This window comes from Callithrix jacchus, chromosome 12 (genome assembly GCF_049354715.1).
Source record: "Callithrix jacchus isolate 240 chromosome 12, calJac240_pri, whole genome shotgun sequence".
Taxonomy (NCBI): domain Eukaryota; kingdom Metazoa; phylum Chordata; class Mammalia; order Primates; family Cebidae; genus Callithrix; species Callithrix jacchus.
Genome location: NC_133513.1, coordinates 18203209 through 18221888, shown reverse-complemented (window position 1 = coordinate 18221888; position 18680 = coordinate 18203209). Strand labels below are relative to the sequence as shown.

The 18680-nt window shown below is 46.0% G+C and overlaps 1 pseudogene; it reads left to right on the top strand.

The window, feature by feature from the left end:
- The window catches only part of LOC144578795 (Fanconi anemia core complex-associated protein 24 pseudogene), a 34694-nt pseudogene extending 16581 nt beyond the window's left edge, over nucleotides 1-18113 (top strand).
- Nucleotides 18114-18680: the final 567 nt, after the last annotated feature.

The window sequence follows — 18680 nt, the reverse complement described above, 5'->3', positions numbered from 1 at the left end:
TGCGGTGAGCCGAGATCGCGCCATTGCACTCCAGCCTGGGTAACAAGAGCGAAACTCCATCTCAAAAAAAAAAAAAAGATGCTGGAGACTTGTTATTTTTTTGAAACAGGGTCTCTCTGTCACCCATGCTGAAGTGTAGTGGCACAATCATAGCTCACTGCAGCCTCGACCTCTCAGGTTCAAACAATCCTCCCACCTCAGCCTCCAGAGTAGCTGAGACTACAGACATGCACCACCATATCTGCTAATTATTAGAACTTTTTTGTAGGGACAAGGTCTCCTTGTGTTGCCCAGGCTGGTCTCGAACTCCTGGACTCAACCGATCCTCTCACCTTGGCCTCCCAAAGTGCTGGGGCTACAGGTGTGAGCCACCATGCCAGGGCATCTCTGCCTCCACCTTCACGTGGCCTTCTCCTCTCCTGTGTCTCAAATCTCCCTCTGCCTTCTTTATAGGGACATAAGTCATTGGGTTTTGACTTGTGTCAAACCTAAATCAAGGATGATCTCATCCTGAGATCCTTAACTTAATGAAATCTGCAAAGATCCTGTTTCTAGTTAAGTTTGCTTATATATGGAGAGTTAGGACTTTGAACATATCTTCTTTTTTTTTGGTAGAGATGAGGGCTCCTTATGTTGCTCAGGTGGGTCTTGAACTCCTGGGCTCTGGCCATGCTCCCGCCTTCACCTCTCAAAGTGCTGGGATTACGGGCATGAACCACTGTACCTGGCTACCATGGACATTTATTTTTATTTTTATTTCTGGAGATGGAGTCTTGCTCTGTCTCCCAGGCTGGAGAGCAGTGGTGCGATCTTGGCTTATTACAAACCTCTGCCACTTAGGCTCAAGCGATTCTTCTGCCTCACCCTCGGTAGCTGTGATTACAGGTATGCGTTACCACGCCCAGTTAATTTTTGTACTTTTATATTTTAGGATTTTGTATTTTAGTAGAGATGGGGTTTCACTTTGTTTGTCAGGCTGGTCTCGAACTCCTAACCCCAAGTAATACATCCACCTCAGCCTCCCAAAGTGCTGGGATTACAGGCATGAGTCACTGTACCTGACCACAGATAAATCTTTTTTAGGGTCACAATTTAACTCACTGCATTCTACCTGTCTTCATTTTTTCCATCATTCTGCTTTCTATATAGGGCAAGAGAGAGCCTGGGTAGGTTCACAAGACAGGTGGGGCCTCTATGAATGAGTATCCAGACAACTGACTCAAAGAGTTTAGGGATTCTCTAAAAAGAGAAGTGAGAAGACAGAAGGGAAGAAGGCATCGCAGAAATAAAGCCAGAAATTTTCCTGGAACGGAAGAATACGAAGCAGTAGATGAATGGTGGTTCTTTAAACATCTTGTTCCGATGAATGGATGGGGAGGCACCATGATGATAACGGGCTTGGGCACAGCCCAATCACTGGAGTGATTGTGTCATTGCACTCCAGTCTGGGCAAGAGAGTAAGACTCTGTCTTAAAAAAAAAATAGAGATGGAGGTCTTGCTATGTTGCCCAGGCCAGTCTTGAACTCCTGGCCTCAAGCAACCCTCCTGCCTCAGCCCCCGAGAGTGCTGGATTACAGGCGTGAGCACTGTGCCCAGCCAGAAAATGCATTCCTGTTGAAAAAGCCACGCAGTCCAGAGTACTTTAATATGGCAGCCTGAGCAGACAGATGCAAAGGGAATGTCCTTTTGCATCATGGACTGTGTCCATTGATGGACACAATCTCCACTCCTCCTTATCACCTTGCACATACCTGCTTTACTCATCAACACGGCCTCACTTTTCCTGATGGTGTGTGGGTTTATACCTAAGAGGCTACTTGTGGAGAGGCTAAGAACGTATACTTTCCACCTTTCACCCCACGTTCAACATGGTGAAACCCTGTCTCTATGCAACATTCAAAAATTAGCCGGGCATGGTGGCAGGTACCTGTAATTCCAGCTACTCAGGAGGCTGAGGCAGGAAAATCTCTTGAACCTGGGAGGTGGAGGTTGCAGTGAGCCGAGATCACACCACTGCGCTCCAGTCTGGGTGAGACAAAAAAAAAAAAAAAAAAAAGAGCTGGATGTGGTGGTACATGCCTGTAGTCCCAGCTACTTGGGAAGTGGAAGGACCGTTTGAGTCCAGGAGTTCAAGACTGCAGTGAGCTATAATCACACCACTGCACCCCAGCCTGGATGACAGAGTGAGACCTTATTCTTAAAAAATAAATAAATAAAAATAGTTCATTTTGCATGTCCATCACACTTGTCTACCCCCTCCCCCTGACACACACACACACACACACACACACACATACACACACAGAATGGCAGTTTGTAGGCTCTTAGCAACACGTTTGTTGATTGAAGAATGGTGGGCAATGGATGAAGCTGGTTCCCAGATGGGTGGACTCTGGCTTTGCAAGAGTTCGGGGAATCTCTGTCCACTGCACAGTTCAAATTTGGAGAAGCAGATTAATGTATTTACTTGGAAAAGAGAACTTACCCCTGTGGTTTCTCCATCTTGGGAGGAAGTTCCATGAAAAAAACAACCAACTTGTTTTTCAAACACTTTCTACCCGAATACTTTGAATACTTAGAAAGACCCCCAAGATGATGCCTGAGCTGGGGACAGAATTTCTAGAGCTAAGTCAGCCTACAGCAGCCGCTCACTCCGCCCACCATTCCTGGATCTTCCTTGGGGTCTGCAGATGATCATGGTATGCACTGTTACCCTCTCTGGAGGGAGCAGCTTCCTATAAGCGTTCATTGAGTGCCTGCTGGATGCAGAATCTTTTGGTTGTAGGAGAGGGGAGGAAAGAGAAGGCATGTGAGTTTGTGGTAGGCTGGAAGGTGAACACGGATTGGCCCTTGAATTCTCACTATGGTTTTTGCCATTTTGTGTTGTCAGATCATGAACAAGTGACTTTGCCACTCTGAGTCTCAGTTTTCCTGTCTGCAAAATGAGGATGTGCCTGTCTACATTGTGGGATGTGCCTTCCTCACATTACAGGATTGCTGGGCGATTCAAGTGTGAAATCCTACATGAGCATGCTTGCAGAAATTCACAAAGGCTTGGGAGGCAGAGTATCATCATTGTTCTTGGGTGAAACAAAAAAATCGAAGAATGATTCAAAGTTCACATGCGAGATGAATGCTGCTGGGTATAAAGTGAATATCAGAAATGGAATCTCTAAAAGATGTGGGAAAGTAGAAGAGAAAGGCAGGAAATGTGTCTTGTGTCCCTGCTGGTTGCTGCGAGCTACACAGATTGCTCCATTCTTGTGTGCTTTGGGGTCCTCATAATCAAATGGAGATGGAAGTGTCTACTTTACCAGGTCATTTCTAAGTAATAATAGTAATAAATTGGCCAGGCACAGTGGCTCACACCTGTAATCCCAGTATTTTGGGAGGCTGAGGCGGGTGGATCCCTTGAGCGAGGGGTTTGAGACCAGACCAGACAACATAGCAAGACTCCATCTGTACCAAAAATGCAAAAATTATCCAGGCATGGTGGCATGTGCCTGTAGTCCCAGCTACTTGGGAGGCTGAGGTGGGAGGATCACTTGAGCCCAGGAGGCGGAGGCTGCAGTAAGCTGAGATCGCACTACAGCACTCCAGCCTGGGGGACAGAATGAGACCCTGTCTCTAAAACAAAATAGTAATAAATACTAATATACAGTGGACACTTACTATGTATTGGACACAGGTGTTTCATAGACATGTCTTCTTTAGGCCCCACAGAGACCCTAAGAGGTAGGAGTTTATTTCTACTTCCATTTCACACATATGGGCTCAGAGAAGTCAACTAACTTGCCCAAGGTCACTCAGTTTTTGAGAGGCTCTACAATCTGTGCTATTTGATCTGTGAAAACTCTTGCAAGATGTCAAGCTTATTGCAAACTTCGACATTGTCAGCAACTGCAAATGCTGGGGACAAGGAGAATACAGAACTGGTGAGCAGTGGGTGGATTAATCTGAGAAGCCTTCCTGGAAGAAGCAGATGTGAGGTCAGGTTGTGAAGTGGATTCAGATTATTGAGTTCCTGGAAGAGGTCTGGAACAGCGATGATGTGTGTAAATCAAGGGCATGCAGATGACATTTAAAGACATGGCGCTGGATGGATTGCCCAAGAAGTTAATGTGACTAGAAAACAGAAGAGGAGGGCCGGGCGTGGTGGCTCAGGCCTGTAATCCCAGCACTTTGGGAAGCCTAGGTGAGAGGATCGCTTGAGCCCGGGAGTTTGGGACCAGCCTGGCCAACATGGTGAAATCCCAGCTCTACTAAAAATACAAAAATTAACCAGGCGTGGTGGCACACACCTATAAATCCCAGCTACTGGGAGGTTGACACAGGAGAATCACTTGAACCCAGAAGGCAGAGTTTGCAGTGAGCGGAGACTACACTACTGCAGACCAGCCTGATCAACATGGAGAAACCCAATCTCTACTAAAAATACAAAAAATTTGCCAGGCGTGGTGGCACACGCTTGTAATCCCAGCTACCCGGGAGACTGCGGCAGGAGAATCACTTGAACCAGGGCAGCAGAGGTTGTGGTGAGCTGAGATTGTGCCATTGAACTCCAGCCTGAGTGATAAGAGTGAAACTGTTTCAAAAAAAAAAAAGAAAGGAAGAAAGAGAGAAAGAAAGAGGGAGAAGACTTGATGATCAAGCAGCTTTGGGGTGCTCTAATTTTAGGGGCAGAGGTGATGAGGGGAAAATATAGGAGGCGAAGCAATCCCAAGTGGGAAAAATATTTCAAGGAGGGAGTGATAGACTGTGGCAAATGCTGATGGTTGTTCACCTTAGATGTGGCAACCGCAATCTTAACGAGAGCTATTTGGGAGAGAGGTAGGAATATAAGCCTGATTGGAGGTTTAACAGAGAATGGGGCTGAGCACAGTGGCTCATGCCTGTAATCCCAGCATTTTGGGAGGCTGAGGCAGAAGAATCACTTCAACACAGGAGTTTAAGACCAGCCTGAGCAACATAGGAAAACCTAATCTCTGAAAAGTAAAAATAAATTAACCAGGTGCGGTTGCACACACCTGTGGTCCCGGTTACCTGGGAGACTGAAGTGGGAGGATTGATTGAGCCTGGGAGGTCAAGGCTGCAGTGAGCCATGATTGTGCCATTGTACTCCAGCCTGGGCAACAGAGCAAGACACTATCTCAGAAAAAAGAAAAGAAAGGAGAGAGAGAAAGAAACAGAAATAAAGAAAAGAGAGAAGGAGAGAAAGAAAGAAAGATAAAATAAAATAAAACCCCAGACAGAAGAGAATAGATAATGCTTTCAAGGCGTTTGGCTCTAAAAGGAGAAAAAACTGGAGCTGGCCTGGAGGAGGATGTGCGGGAACTGAACCCCCCAGAGAGCTGCCTGTGGGTCGTCTCTAGCACCCTGACCCACCCTCTACATGGTGTCCTGCATGGCCTTGACGCGAAATGTTTGTAGAATGAGTAGTGATTATAGTAGCCATGCAGTCATTAGTTTCCTGATCCAGACAAAGTTGCTAGGAGACTGAAAGTAAAACAAAAAATAGCTAAGAAGACTCCCTGTAAAGTGAGGTTCATTATTCCTTTGTATGCTGAGCATCATCCTCATCGCTAATGTGATTTCTTTTTTATTTCAAGAGACTTGGCTTCACGGTCACATGCTATGGCTGGGAGTGTGAAAGCAGGTGCAACCTTTTGGGTGGATGTGTTAGCCCACTTTGTGCTGCTCTAACAGAGTACCCACGATTGGGTAATTTACAAAGAAAAGAAGTTTATGTAGCCTGTGGTTCTGCAGGCTTGGAAGTTCAAGGACACGGCACTAGCTGCTGGTAAGGGCTTTCATGCTGCGTCATATGGCAGAGGAGGTCAAATGGGAAACAGACACATGCAAAGAGGCAAAACCCAAAGGCTTTATAACAACTCACTCTCAAAGGAACTAACCCATTCCCCTAGGAGAATTAAACCCAGAATACCCAAGGCTGGGTAATTTACAAAGAAAAGGAGTTTATTTAGCTTGTGGTTCTGCAGGCTGTGAAGTTCAAGGGCATGACATAGCTTCTGGCAAGGGCTTTCATGCTGCGTCATATGGCAGAGGAGGTCAAATGGGAAACAGACACATGCAAAGAGGCAAAACCCAAAGGTGTCCTGGCTTTATAACAACCCACTCTTAAAGGAACTAATTCATTCCCATGAGAATTAATCCAGTATCACAAGAGCCCACTCATGACGGCAACACTAGCACCAAGCCATTCGTGAGGCATCCATCCCCATGACCCAAACACCTCCCACCCACTAGGCCACACTCCCCACCACCACCATATTGGAGGTCAAATTTCAACATGAGTTCTGGTGAAGACAAACACAGCAGATCCAAACCATAGCAGTGAGCAAATTGGCAATGCCTGTCAACAGCTAAGAAGTCAAATGTATATGACCATTGCAACATAGTTTGTGACACACCAGATCAGCTTCGATGCCCATCATTAAAAGGACTTGGTTAAATAAACGATGATATATTCATTCTGTGCAATATTTAGAACCATTAAAAGGAATGAAGCAAGTAAACAAACAAGACAAACAAAGGAATGAAGCCAGTTTGCATGCACTGATATAGAAAGGGGTTCAAAATACATTACATGGGACATTTGAGAGTCAAGTTGCATAACAGTATTATTAGAGAATGATGTTTAAAGATTTCCCTAGATTGACTCTAGAAAGAGAGACTATGTATGGACAGATGGATTTATTTCTTATCAGTTTCAGGGAGAAGAAAGGAGGCAAGGACAGTGTAGGGAATAATATTCTCACTTTGAAGATGAAATTGTTCTTTTCCAGGGGAACAAAGCCAACTCTGAAACCCCCTCCTAGAATCTGAGGCTGAGCAGTATGGTGAAGAGTTGATTTGTTTTTTTGTTTGTTTGTTTTTTGAGACAGATTCACATTCTGTTGCCCAGCCTGGAGTACAATGGCATGATCTCAGCTCACTGCAACTTCCGCCTCCTAAGTTCAAGCAATTCTCCTGCCTCAGCTCCTGAGTAGCTGGGATTACAGGCACGTGCCACCACACCTGGCTAATTTTCTATATTTTTAGTAGCGACGGGGTTTCACCATGTTGGCCAGCCTGGTCTTGAACTCCTAACCTCAGGTGATCCACCCACCTCGGCCTCCCAAAGTTCTGGGATTACAGGCGTGAACCACCATGCCCGGCCACTATGGGAAGAGTTAATTCTTACCTACAGATCACCTTCCAGATGCCCATGAAGGTGACTTCACTGAAAATTGGGTTTTCCCAAACATACCACCTCTGAAATTCCCCAAGCCCTCCTCGCTGATTCAGGGGTGGGTGGGTGGGTGGGTAGGAGAAGTAGGTGGACAAATACCATCTGCTAAGAGAAGGCAGAATTATAGCAAGTAAAGACTTCCAGCAGGGTTCCCAGAACCTGGAGCAACTGTTCTTACCGTGGAAACCCAAACCATAGCCAGCATTCGAGAAGCCATGAGCACCGTTCTTCCCAGGGCTTAACTATGCCGAAACCAACTTAGAGGCTGCCTTCATTCACTCGTTCATTACCAGGGGCTTAAATCTAATGCCAGCCTCTATGATTGGCATTGGGAACATGAAGATCAGTAAGACCCATTCCCACACATTAAGGAGCTCACAGTTCCAAGGGGCAAAGGTACGATTATAATTCCATGAAAGGGCTTAGTGAAAACCCAAGTATTCATTATTCAAACGCCCACCCTTCATCCATAATAAAATTGCCCAGGAAAGAAAAAGTCATCATTACAAGAACATCTTATTTATTTATTTTTGAGTTGGGAGTTTCTCTCTTGTTGCCCAGGCTGAAATGTAGTGGTGTGATCTCAGCTCATTGCAACCTCTGCCTCTCGGGTTCGAGCAATTCTCCTGCCTCGGCCTCCCAAGTAGCTGGGATTACAGGCACCTGCCACCATGCCCGACTAATTTTTTGTATTTTTACTAGAGACAGGGTTTCTCCAGGTTGGGCAGGCTGGTCTCAAACTCCTGACCTCATGATCTGCCCGCCTCAGCCTCCCAAAGGGCTGGGATTACAAGCATGAGCCACCATACCTGGCCTACAAGAATGTTTTGATAAAGTATCTGGTCATCAGTAAGTTTAATTTTCAGATTTAGCTCTCATGCATTTCATTTCCACATTTCCTTAGGCCCTTCTTCACTGTGAATAATTCTGATAATATTTTTAACTTTTTGTTTTGAAATAATTATAGAATCAGGTAACCTTGCCAAAAGAGTGTCAAGTGGTATTGTGTACCTTTCACCCAGCTCTTCCCAATTGTAACAGCTCCCATAACTATAGTGCATTAGCAGCACCAGGAAATTGACATCAGTCCAATAGAATTAACTAGACTCCAGACTAGCAGAACCTTTCTTTTTGAACCCTAGTCTGGATCTGTCCATCATATCAACACCCTCTTTCAGTCAGTCTGCCTCTGACTGTGTGTGATCATTTGCAAAATGTAACTGCCATCCTTTGCCAAGTTACAGGATTTCCTGAAGTCGACGTAAATGATGTTGGCGAGCTATTCAAAGCACCCACAAAGATATCAACAAATGAGCATCTGGTAAGAAGCAACTGCAGAAGAGGAAATTGACAAGAAGACTGGACAGGTGCTTAAAACAGATAATTTCATTATGAAAAAACTAAAGACCCGTTGGGAAACTGGTGGTACTTTCTAACATTTTTGCAAAAAGGACTTCCTTTCTGTGTGATTATGGCATGAAATTTGCAGAAAAGGATGTCATATCATGCGTTCCAACAAACCTTTTATCAGAAAATTATGCCTAAAAGAAAAAAATATATATATCAGCCCTGGCTTATTCTCTGTTCATTCTAAAAATTACTACAGTATTACAATTATAATTTCATTAGCTAAAAACAGAATAATGTCCATAAATTTTAGTTTCACTTAGTTTTATTTTTAAGGTAGAGCCTCAATCAAATCCTTTTTTCCTCTCAATATTTACTATGAAATTTTAGTCCCATTCTGACTAGATTTGCATTTACCTGACTTTCTCTGCCACTGATGATTCTCAAAGATCAAAAATCTCCTGCCAAGGTATTATAGGGCAAAGGACACAATAACCAGTTCTGCCTGGGGAAGGTGAGGCAAGCATTCCACTAAGTAACATTTGGGCTGGGTATTGAAGGATGTGTAGGAGTTCACCAAGGGAAAATGAAGGGGAAATGTGTGCAGTTAGAGAATAGTGTATCAGAGCCTGAGAAGGATGGGAGAACATGACTTCCTTTCTGGTGCCACGTGTGGGCTGTGGTGACGTTGCAAGCAAAGTGAATGGAATGCAGTAGGACAATTTCCTGTGATAGGGGATGAGGCTGTGCAGGTGAAGAGCCTTCCTGAAGAGCTGATACTTCATCCCAAGGCAGTGGGAAGCGCTGCTGGAGGGCTTTGCACTAAGGAGGGACATGACCAGTGGTGCAGTTTAGAAAGATCATTGTAGCTGCCACTAGGATGATGCTGAAGGCAGGAAAACAAAAAAAAATTTTTTTTTTGAGACAGAGTCTTGCTTTGTCTCTCAGGCTGGAGTGCAGTGGTGTCATCTTGGCTCACTACAACCTCCACCTTCCAGGTTCAAGCAATTCTTGTACCTCAGCCTCCTGAGTAGACAGGACTACAGGCGCACCCCACCACACCCAGCTAATTTTTGTATTTTCAATAGAGACGGAGTTTCGCCATGTTAGCCAGGCTGGTCTCAAACTCCTGACCTTAAGTGACCTGCCCGCCTTGGCCTCTCAAGGTGCTAGGATTACAGGTGTGAGCCACCATGCCCAGCCAAACTTTAGACAGTGGTGGTTAAGATAGAGACCCTAGATGAGACAGTGCGTGGAGTCAGGCTCCACCACTGACTAGCCTGGGACCCTCACTTAAGCTTGATTGGCCTCAGCTTCTTCATCTGTAAAATGGGAATGATGATTATACCTAGCACACAGGCTTGCTGGGAGGACTAACTGTGAAGTCATATGCTAGTAGGGAGCCAGGTTCAGATGAGAAGTGATGAAGAGGATTTATATTACAGATGATAGGCTGGGCGCGGTGGTTCACGCCTGTAATCCCAGCACTTTGGGAGACCGAGGGGGGATCACCTGAGGTAAGGAGTTTGAGACCAGCATGGACAACATGGTGAAACCCTGTCTCTACTAAAAATACAAAAATTAGCTGGGTTTGGTGGCACACATCTGTAATCTCAGCTACTTGGGAGGCTGAAGTAAGAGAATCTCTTGAATGTGAGAGACAGAGGTTGCAGTGAGCTGAGACTGCACCACTGCACTCCAGCCTGGGCAACAGAATGAGACTTCATCTCAAAATGAAACAAAACAAAAATTACAGATGATAATTTAGGCTGTTGAGGATGAAGGATGAGGTGAACACGAGACTCCAGAATGCCAAGAACACATGGCCAAGTGACCTGGGAACAGACTGCATGGTGTGGGAGGTCCTGGTAAACGGAGAAGATGACACCAGGTCTCCGGCCTGGCTGTCCCAGCAGCAGGCACGAAGGAATATCATTTACTGACTAGGGGAACAAAGGCAGATAAGCAGGTTTTGAGTTCAGAGCCAGTGGGTTTGTGTGGAGCATGTGTGGAAGGACAGAAGCCACATCATAGTCATTGACTTTATCTTTATGTAAGAAGCACTTCTCTTTTTTTAATTTGAAACAGAGTTTCACTCTTGTTGCCCAGGCTGGAGTGCAATGGCACCATCTTGGCTCACTGCAACCTCCAACTCCCAGGCAGGGATTCTCCTGCCTCAGCCTCCTGAGTAGCTGGGATTACAGGTGCCCGCCACCACATCCAGTTAATTTTTTGTATTTTTAGTAGAAACAAGCTTTCACCATGTTGGCCAGACTGGTCTCAAACTCCTGAGCTCAGGTGATCCACCTGCCTCAGCCTCCCAAAGTGCTGGGATTACAGGCATGAGTCACTGTGCCAGGCCAAGAAGTGCTTTTATTGAATGCAGGTTTATGATAAACAGTTCCAGAAGGACGGATGGCAACCATAGCAGCTATCTCAGTGACTAGAAATTATGCCTTTTAGAGTGTGAGGCACAACAGCGTGTTCAAGGAGGGAAAGGACTGAGAAAAGAGTGTGGTAAATTTCACGCACCTTGACGTCGATTATATATTAGAGGTAATGGACTTCTCGGTCTGCCACTGTGGAGAATTAGCTACTTTCATGGCTCTGCCCACTGAAATGACTAAACTGCTGGATAAAATACTTTAAAACATCTTTTTAGGCCAGGTGCAGGGGCTCATGCCTATAATCCTAGTAGGTTGGGAGGCCAAGGTGAGAGGATTGCTTGAGCCCAGGTGTTGGAGGCTACAGTGAGCTATGATCACGTCACTGCACCCAAGCCTGGGCAACAGAGCAAGACTCTGTCTCAAAACAAAAACAAAAGCATTTTAAAACACATGGCAGGGCCGGACGTGGTGGCTCATGCCTGTAATTCCAGCAATGTGAGGGGCCAAAGCAGGCAGATCACTTGAGGCCAAGAGTTCAAGAATAGCCAGGCCAACATAGGAAAACCCCACCTATAGTGAAAAAAAAATTAACTGGATGTGGTGGCGCACACCTGTAGTACCAGCTACTCTGGAAGCTAAGGCAGGAGAACTGCCTGAACCAGGAAGTCTGAGGTTGCAGTGAGCTGAGATTGCACCACTGCACTCCAGCCTGGGCAACACGGCATGACTCTGTGTCAAAAAATGTAAAAATAAATACATAAAAATAAAACACATTGCTGGTCTGGCACAAATATAAGGCTCCTCAGATCCCCCAAATGGCATGAAGTCAAGGTTGCTGGTGAGCACCCACTAAAAATATTTTTTTCCTAAAGGTTCCTGTCAAGTTCTGTAGAACCCGAGCTTTCTCCTTTGAAGGTTGTAGAGTGTACTAGGATACCTAAGGTGAGAATTTTTGTTTATCTTTTGTTTTCCTTTTTTTTTTTTTGAGACTGGGTCTTACTCTATCACCCAGGCTGGAGTGCACTGGTGTGTTCATGGCTCACTGCAGCCTCAGCCCCCTGGGCTCAAGTGATCCTCCTACCTCAGCCTCCCAAGTAGCTGGGACTACAGGCACCACCAAGCCTGACTAATATTTTTTGTAGAGACAGGGTTTTGCCATGTTACCCAGGCTGGTCTCGATCTCCTGGGCTCAAGCAATCTGCCCGCCTCGGCCTCCCAAAGTGCTGAGATTACAGGTGTGAGCCACTGCACCTAGCCACAGGTGAGGATTTAATGGTAGATTTCTGCCACAGCAGAGCCCTAAAGGAGTATACTATCACTGTAAGAATGAGAGCTAAACCCTGCCAGAGAAACAGCTTTGAAATTTACCTGTCCCAGTCTTAGGGTTGAATGTAGGAGAAGAAAAATATCTTATCTGAGAATTTGTCATCACAGAGGGATCCTCACTCAGGTTTGTGAGCTGAATTCATGCTGCTTCTCTAGCAAAACTAATAAGAATCTAAAAATGTTGTAAATTGAAAGTCGGGTGGTTAAAGATTAGCAGAGGTAGAGTCAACTCCTCCGGAATGGAATTTAACTTTATTCCAGGAGTCAAAGATTACCTGCAATAAAATTCTAAGGAAATTAATAGCTCACAGTCAAAAAAAAATCACACACACAGACAAAGCACCACCACATGTTGTGTGGAAGCAAACAGAAACAACAGACAGTAAAACAGAGGCCAGGTGCAGCAGCTCCCTCCTGCTTTGGGAAATCGAAGTGGGAGGATTGCTTTAGGCCAGCAGTTCATGACCAGCCTGGGCAACACAGTGAGGCCCCGTCTTTACAAAAAAGTTAAAAAATTAGCCAAGCGTGGTAGCATGTGCCTATAATCCTAGCTACTTTGGAGGCTGAGGCAGGAGGATCCCTTGAGCTAGGGAATTCAAGGACACAGTGAGCAATGATCATACCACTGTACTCCATCCTGGCCAGCAGAATATTTGTCCAAAAGACAAACCCACAGACTTCAGATACCAGAATGTAGATACAAATGTGTAAAATCAGAGGTGTGCTTCAGCCAGCTGGTGTAGCTCCAGACAGCTGATTGTGGGGATCTCTTCCCAACTCCATGTTCCACAACATCACATTGGTAGCCTGTAATTTATCCATGGTGGGAATATTTACACCATGGAGGTTGGCAAACACTATAAATTAGGACTTCTTTTTTTTTTTAAGAGACAGTGATACAGTTGTTTAACATTTACTAGAAGACTGCTGAATATATTTAATTTTAATTAGTTAATTAATTAATTTATTTTCAAACACCAACTCAAACCAGATGCTGAATTTATTTAAAAATTAACCGAGAAGGGTGAACGTGGAAGTGGTGTGGCCGCAGGTGGAGATCACCCACGGAAAAAAAACCCCTGATGGCATCGGCCCCGTGCACGTGCCTTTGGGGCATGTTCTGGCCAATGAGAAATGGCACAGGTCACAGCTGGCACCGGAGATGCTGCGTTCTTTATGTTACCAAAGCTGATTTGATGGCAGGAAATGGCTGCTGAAAGAGGCTTGTTCGGGTTAGAAATCTCATTAATCGTCAAGGAATTGTTGGAAAAAACCAGGTGAGTGAACAATACTGCCCAGGCTTACAGGAGTTTACTGTGCTGGACCTTGGAATGGTGCTGCTTCCAATGGCCAGCCAGATGGCAGCGTCCTGCCTCATCATCCAGTTGGTTCAAGAGCAAATCAAAGAGCCCAGCAAGAACCCTCTTCTCAGGAAGAAATAGGTCCTGCTGCTGTCTGAGCCATCGCTCCTTTGAACCGTGCGGCAGATCCCAGGAGATGGAAAGGTTAAAGCTCCCCTTCTGCTAGAGAAGTCTCCAAGCATCCAGCAACTGAGTAATGCTTCCATTCGGGAACTGGAGCAGGTGTTTGGACAAGCAGTGGCACAGCAGATCCATGCCTTCTTCACACAGCCCAGGCGAGGGCTGGCCTCAGGGCCACGGCATCTTCTCCCGAGACCACGAACACCAGGATCTTGTTTTCTGCTTTATAAAACAAGAAAAAGGGCAGGGCGCGGTGGCTCACGCCTGTAATTCCAGCACTTTGGGAGGCTGAAGCGGGCAAATCTCCTGAGATCAGGAGTTCAAAACCAGCCGAGCCAACATGGAGAAATCCTGTCTCTACTAACAATACAAAAATTAGCCAGGCATGGTGACAGGCACCTGTAATCCCAGCTACTTTGGAGGCCTAGGCATGAGAATCACTTGAACTTGGGAGGCGGAGATTGCAGTGAGCCAAGATCATGCCACTGCACTCCAGCCTAGGTGGCAGAGTAAGACCCTGTCTCAAAAAAAAAAAAAAAGAAAGAAAGAAAAAGGATTTCCTCTCATGGCAACTAGTGAAAGATGAGGTGAGGCCTGAATCGTGCCTGTGGGTCATCCTGCTGTGGTGTCTGAGTTCAGCTTTTGAAGTTAGTGGGTCACAGAGGTCATTGCCTTTATTCTAAGATGAAAGGGATGGAGGGATCTCCCCAAGAGAGTCAGGGACTCTCACCCTCAGCAGAAAGCCAGTTAGGGCTGATTTTACTGTGTGACCTTGACCCACATCTGTCATGGAAAGTTCTGAAAAGCTTCGGTGGTGGATGTGACCATCTAAAGGAAACAAATGACGTACAAGGAAGCGCTGTGTATCCCAAGCCCTTCTTTCCTGGGTCAGAACTGCAGTTCGTCAGGCGTGGCCTTCATATACCTGGACTGCAAGACTGCTTCCAACGTAAATAAATAATTCTGAAAAAACAAAAATAAAAACAAAAAAGATTAACAGAGAAAGTTGAAGAAAAAAACAGGAAACAAGGGAATCTAAAGAACAACGGGACCGGGCACGTTGGCTCACACCTGTAATCCCAGCACTTTGAGAGTTGCCCAGCCTTGGCAACATAGAGAGACCGCATGTTTACAGAAAACTTTGAAAAATTAGCCAGACATGGTGGTACATGCCTATAGTCCCAGCTATTTGGGAGGCTGAGGTGGGACAACTGCTTGAGCCCAGGAGGTTAAGGCTGCAGTGAGCTGCAATTGCACCACTGTACTCCAGCCTGGGCAACAGGGCAAGACTCTGTCTCAAAAACAACAACAACAACAACAACAACAACTGAGCCAATTTTGCAAAGAACAAAATAAGACCTCTAGAAGTGAAAAACATAACTGAAAGTGAAAACTTAGGAGACAAATTAAATGGTGAATTAGTAGATTTTCTGATTCACTAATTCTGAAGATGACAGATACGAGAGATATGTTAAAAGACATAAATGACAGGTCTGACATAAAACAATTGGAGTTTCAGAAGCAAATAATAGAGAAAACGGGAATGGTAATAGTTACAGATACGTGTATACCTTTGTATATACGCATATCTATTCAAGAGAACGTTTATCTCAAATATTTTCTTCATTATAGGACTCTAAAAGAAAGCAAACACACACTATGACCTGGAAACTTTGCGCTTCGCTTACTAAATGCAATTTGCTTGCATTGACTGTTTAGTCTGTGTCCTATGAAAACCTCAGAGCAGGCTGGGCATGGCAGCTCATGCCTGTAATTCCAGGACTGGGAAGCAGAGGAAGGATCACGGAGACTTTTAACTAATAAGACTGTAAGCTGTATAAGACCAGCAATTTTGTTGTTGTTGTTGTTCATGGTTGTTTTCCCTGTTTCTGTTAGTGCCTCACTGAGGTTGATTCATTCATTCAATAAATGAATGAGTTTGTTAGATGCCTACTACATGCCAAGCCCAGTCAAACACATAATGGACACCATTTTCCAGATGAGAAAACTAAGACACAGAAATATAAGAGGGCACATTCAAGCTTATATGTGATAAAGCAGGGATTCAAATCCACAAATACTAACAGCATGGCCAGGCATGGTGGCTGACACCTGTAATCCCAGCACTTTGGGAAGTCGAGGTGGGTGGATTGCATGAGGCCAGGAGTTTGAGACCAGCCTGGCCAACATGGTGAAACACTGTCTCTACTAAAAATACAAAAATTAGCTAAGCGTGGTGACGGGCACCTCTAGCCCCATCTGTGCAGGAGGCTGAGAAAGCAGAATTGCTTGAACCTGGAGGCAGAGGTTGCAGTGAGCTGAGGTCATGCCACTGGACTCTAGCCTGGGTGACAGACCAAGACTCTGTCTCAGGAAAAAAAGAATAATGATAGATGCGGCAGGAATGGTGGTGGTGATAAGGGTAGTGGTGAGGAGGGTGGTTGTGATGAGGGAGGTGGTGATGACGGAGGTGGGGATGATGTTGGTTATGATAATGGTGATGATGATGGTGGTGGTGATGACGGAGGTGGTGATGATGGAGGTGATGACAGAGGTTGTGATGATGGTGGTGGTGATGATGGAGGTGGTGATGACAGAGGTGGTGATGATGTTGGTTGTGATGATGGAGGTGGTGATGATGGTGGTGGTGATGGAGGTGGTGATGATGGTGGCAATGATGGAGGTGGTGATGGAGGTAGAGATGATGGATATGGTGATCGAGGTAGAGATGATGGAGGTGATGATAGTGGTGGTGATGATGGTGGTGGTGATGATGGAGGTGGTGATGGAGGTGGTGATGATGGTGGCGATGATGGAGGTGGTGATGGAGGTAGAGATGATGGATATGGTGATGGAGGTAGAGATGATGGAGGTGATGATAGTGGTGGTGATGATGGTGGTGGTGATGATGGTGGTGTTGATGACAGAGGTGGTGATGATGGAGGTGGTGATAGAGGTGATGATGATGGAGGTGGTGATGATGGTGGTGGTGATGGAGGTGGTGATGATGGTGGCGATGATGGAGGTGGTGATGGAGGTAGAGATGATGGATATGGTGATGGAGGTAGAGATGATGGAGGTGATGATAGTGGTGGTGATGGTGGTGGTGATGATGGAGGTGGTGATGATGGTGGTGGTGATGGAGGTGGTGATGATGGTGGCGATGATGGAGGTGGTGATGGAGGTAGAGATGATGGATATGGTGATGGAGGTAGAGATGATGGAGGTGATGATAGTGGTGGTGATGATGGTGGTGGTGATGATGGTGGTGTTGATGACAGAGGTGGTGATGATGGAGGTGGTGATAGAGGTGGTGATGATGGAGGTGGTGATGATGGTGGTGATGATGGAGGTGGTAATGATGGAGGTGGTGAGATGAAGGTGGTGATGATGGTGGTGGTGATGATGCTGGTGGTGATAGTGGTGGTGGTGATGACAGAGGTGGTGATGGTGGTGGTGATGATGCTGGTGGTGATGATGGAGGTGGTGAGATGAAGGTGGTGATGGTGGTGGTGATGATGCTGGTGGTGATGGTGGTGGTGGTGATGGCAGAGGTGGTGATGGTGGTGGTGATGATGCTGGTGGTGATGATGGAGGTAGTGATGGTGCTGGTGGTGATGATGGAGGTAGTGATGGTGCTGGTGGTGATGACAGTGCTGGTGATGATGCTGGTGGTGATGACAGAGGTGGTGATGATGCTGGTGATGATGACGGAGGCGGTAGAGGTGATGGGAGTGATGGTGAACATGGAAATAGTGGTGGCAATGTGGGAGTGCCAGAAAGGAAGTTGGTGCTGGAAATAAGTTGGAAGAGGATATGGTGAAGCTAATTCCAGTACCCAACTGGGCCCAGGTCTCCCGACTCCCACCTCTGGCCCACATGAACCACACACAGTGAGTCATGCTGTCATCCTGTAGGTGACATGCCAGTCTCCACCCACTCTCCCCATTGCTTCCAGTTATAAGCCAGGAGTGAACTCCATATGCCTTGTGGGGAAACCCAAGAAGCACAGGTAGCAGTCCACATCCCTGATCAGTGGCCAACGTAACTGAGGCTGAGACGCAACAGCCTGGTCTGTGGGCTGGCACATGCCCGTGGATCCAGAGAGCTGATCTCCTCTGCCTCTCAGGAGGAAGTAGCCACCCCAGCAGATGCTGTGTTCCCAGCCCTCTTCTCCTTTTCTGAATCTGCAGCCCAGCATTCCTTTCAGGTTCCGGCTCAGGTTCTGCAACTTACACCTTGGAGCTGCATCCGTGCAGCTGATGAATGAGATGATTGATGCTTACCTCGAATTGTTTTTGGTGATCATGAGGCCATAAACAGAAAGCATCTAACTCCCCAATATTCTCACTCAAGGAATGATATCCGAATTTTAAAATTATATCATTATCGTTGATTTCCAGCTGGAGGAGCCAGAGAGAGAGAAGCCAATTGTCCCTCACCCACCAGATAGGTGACCTCATGGATGGCCCGAGCCCCAAGCCTTAAACTGGAGAACTGGAGCCTGAGCATTTTACGTGTGACCAACTCCACTGCCCCTCTCAAGAGATCTCTCAGCACACTCTCTTTTCCCTGCTTCCAGCCTCAGGCCACAAACTTCTCAACCGCAAGGCCCCTAATATCTTGAGAGTCAAGAGCCAGGTCTCAATTGGTAACAGAACCACGACACCAAGCACTAAACTGGTGTTTCCCAAAGTGTGCTTTCTGTTCCACCCTCCTGGCTGGCGGATAACTGAGGGAAGAGGGGTTCACCCATAGGTGTCAAATAACAACCAATCATGTAGTAAGAAAGTCTTCTCTCAATTCACCATCATCATCGTTATTATATGAGTTCACACCATATGAAACAGCAATTTTTATGAATCTAAAGCAAATATCAGCAGTTT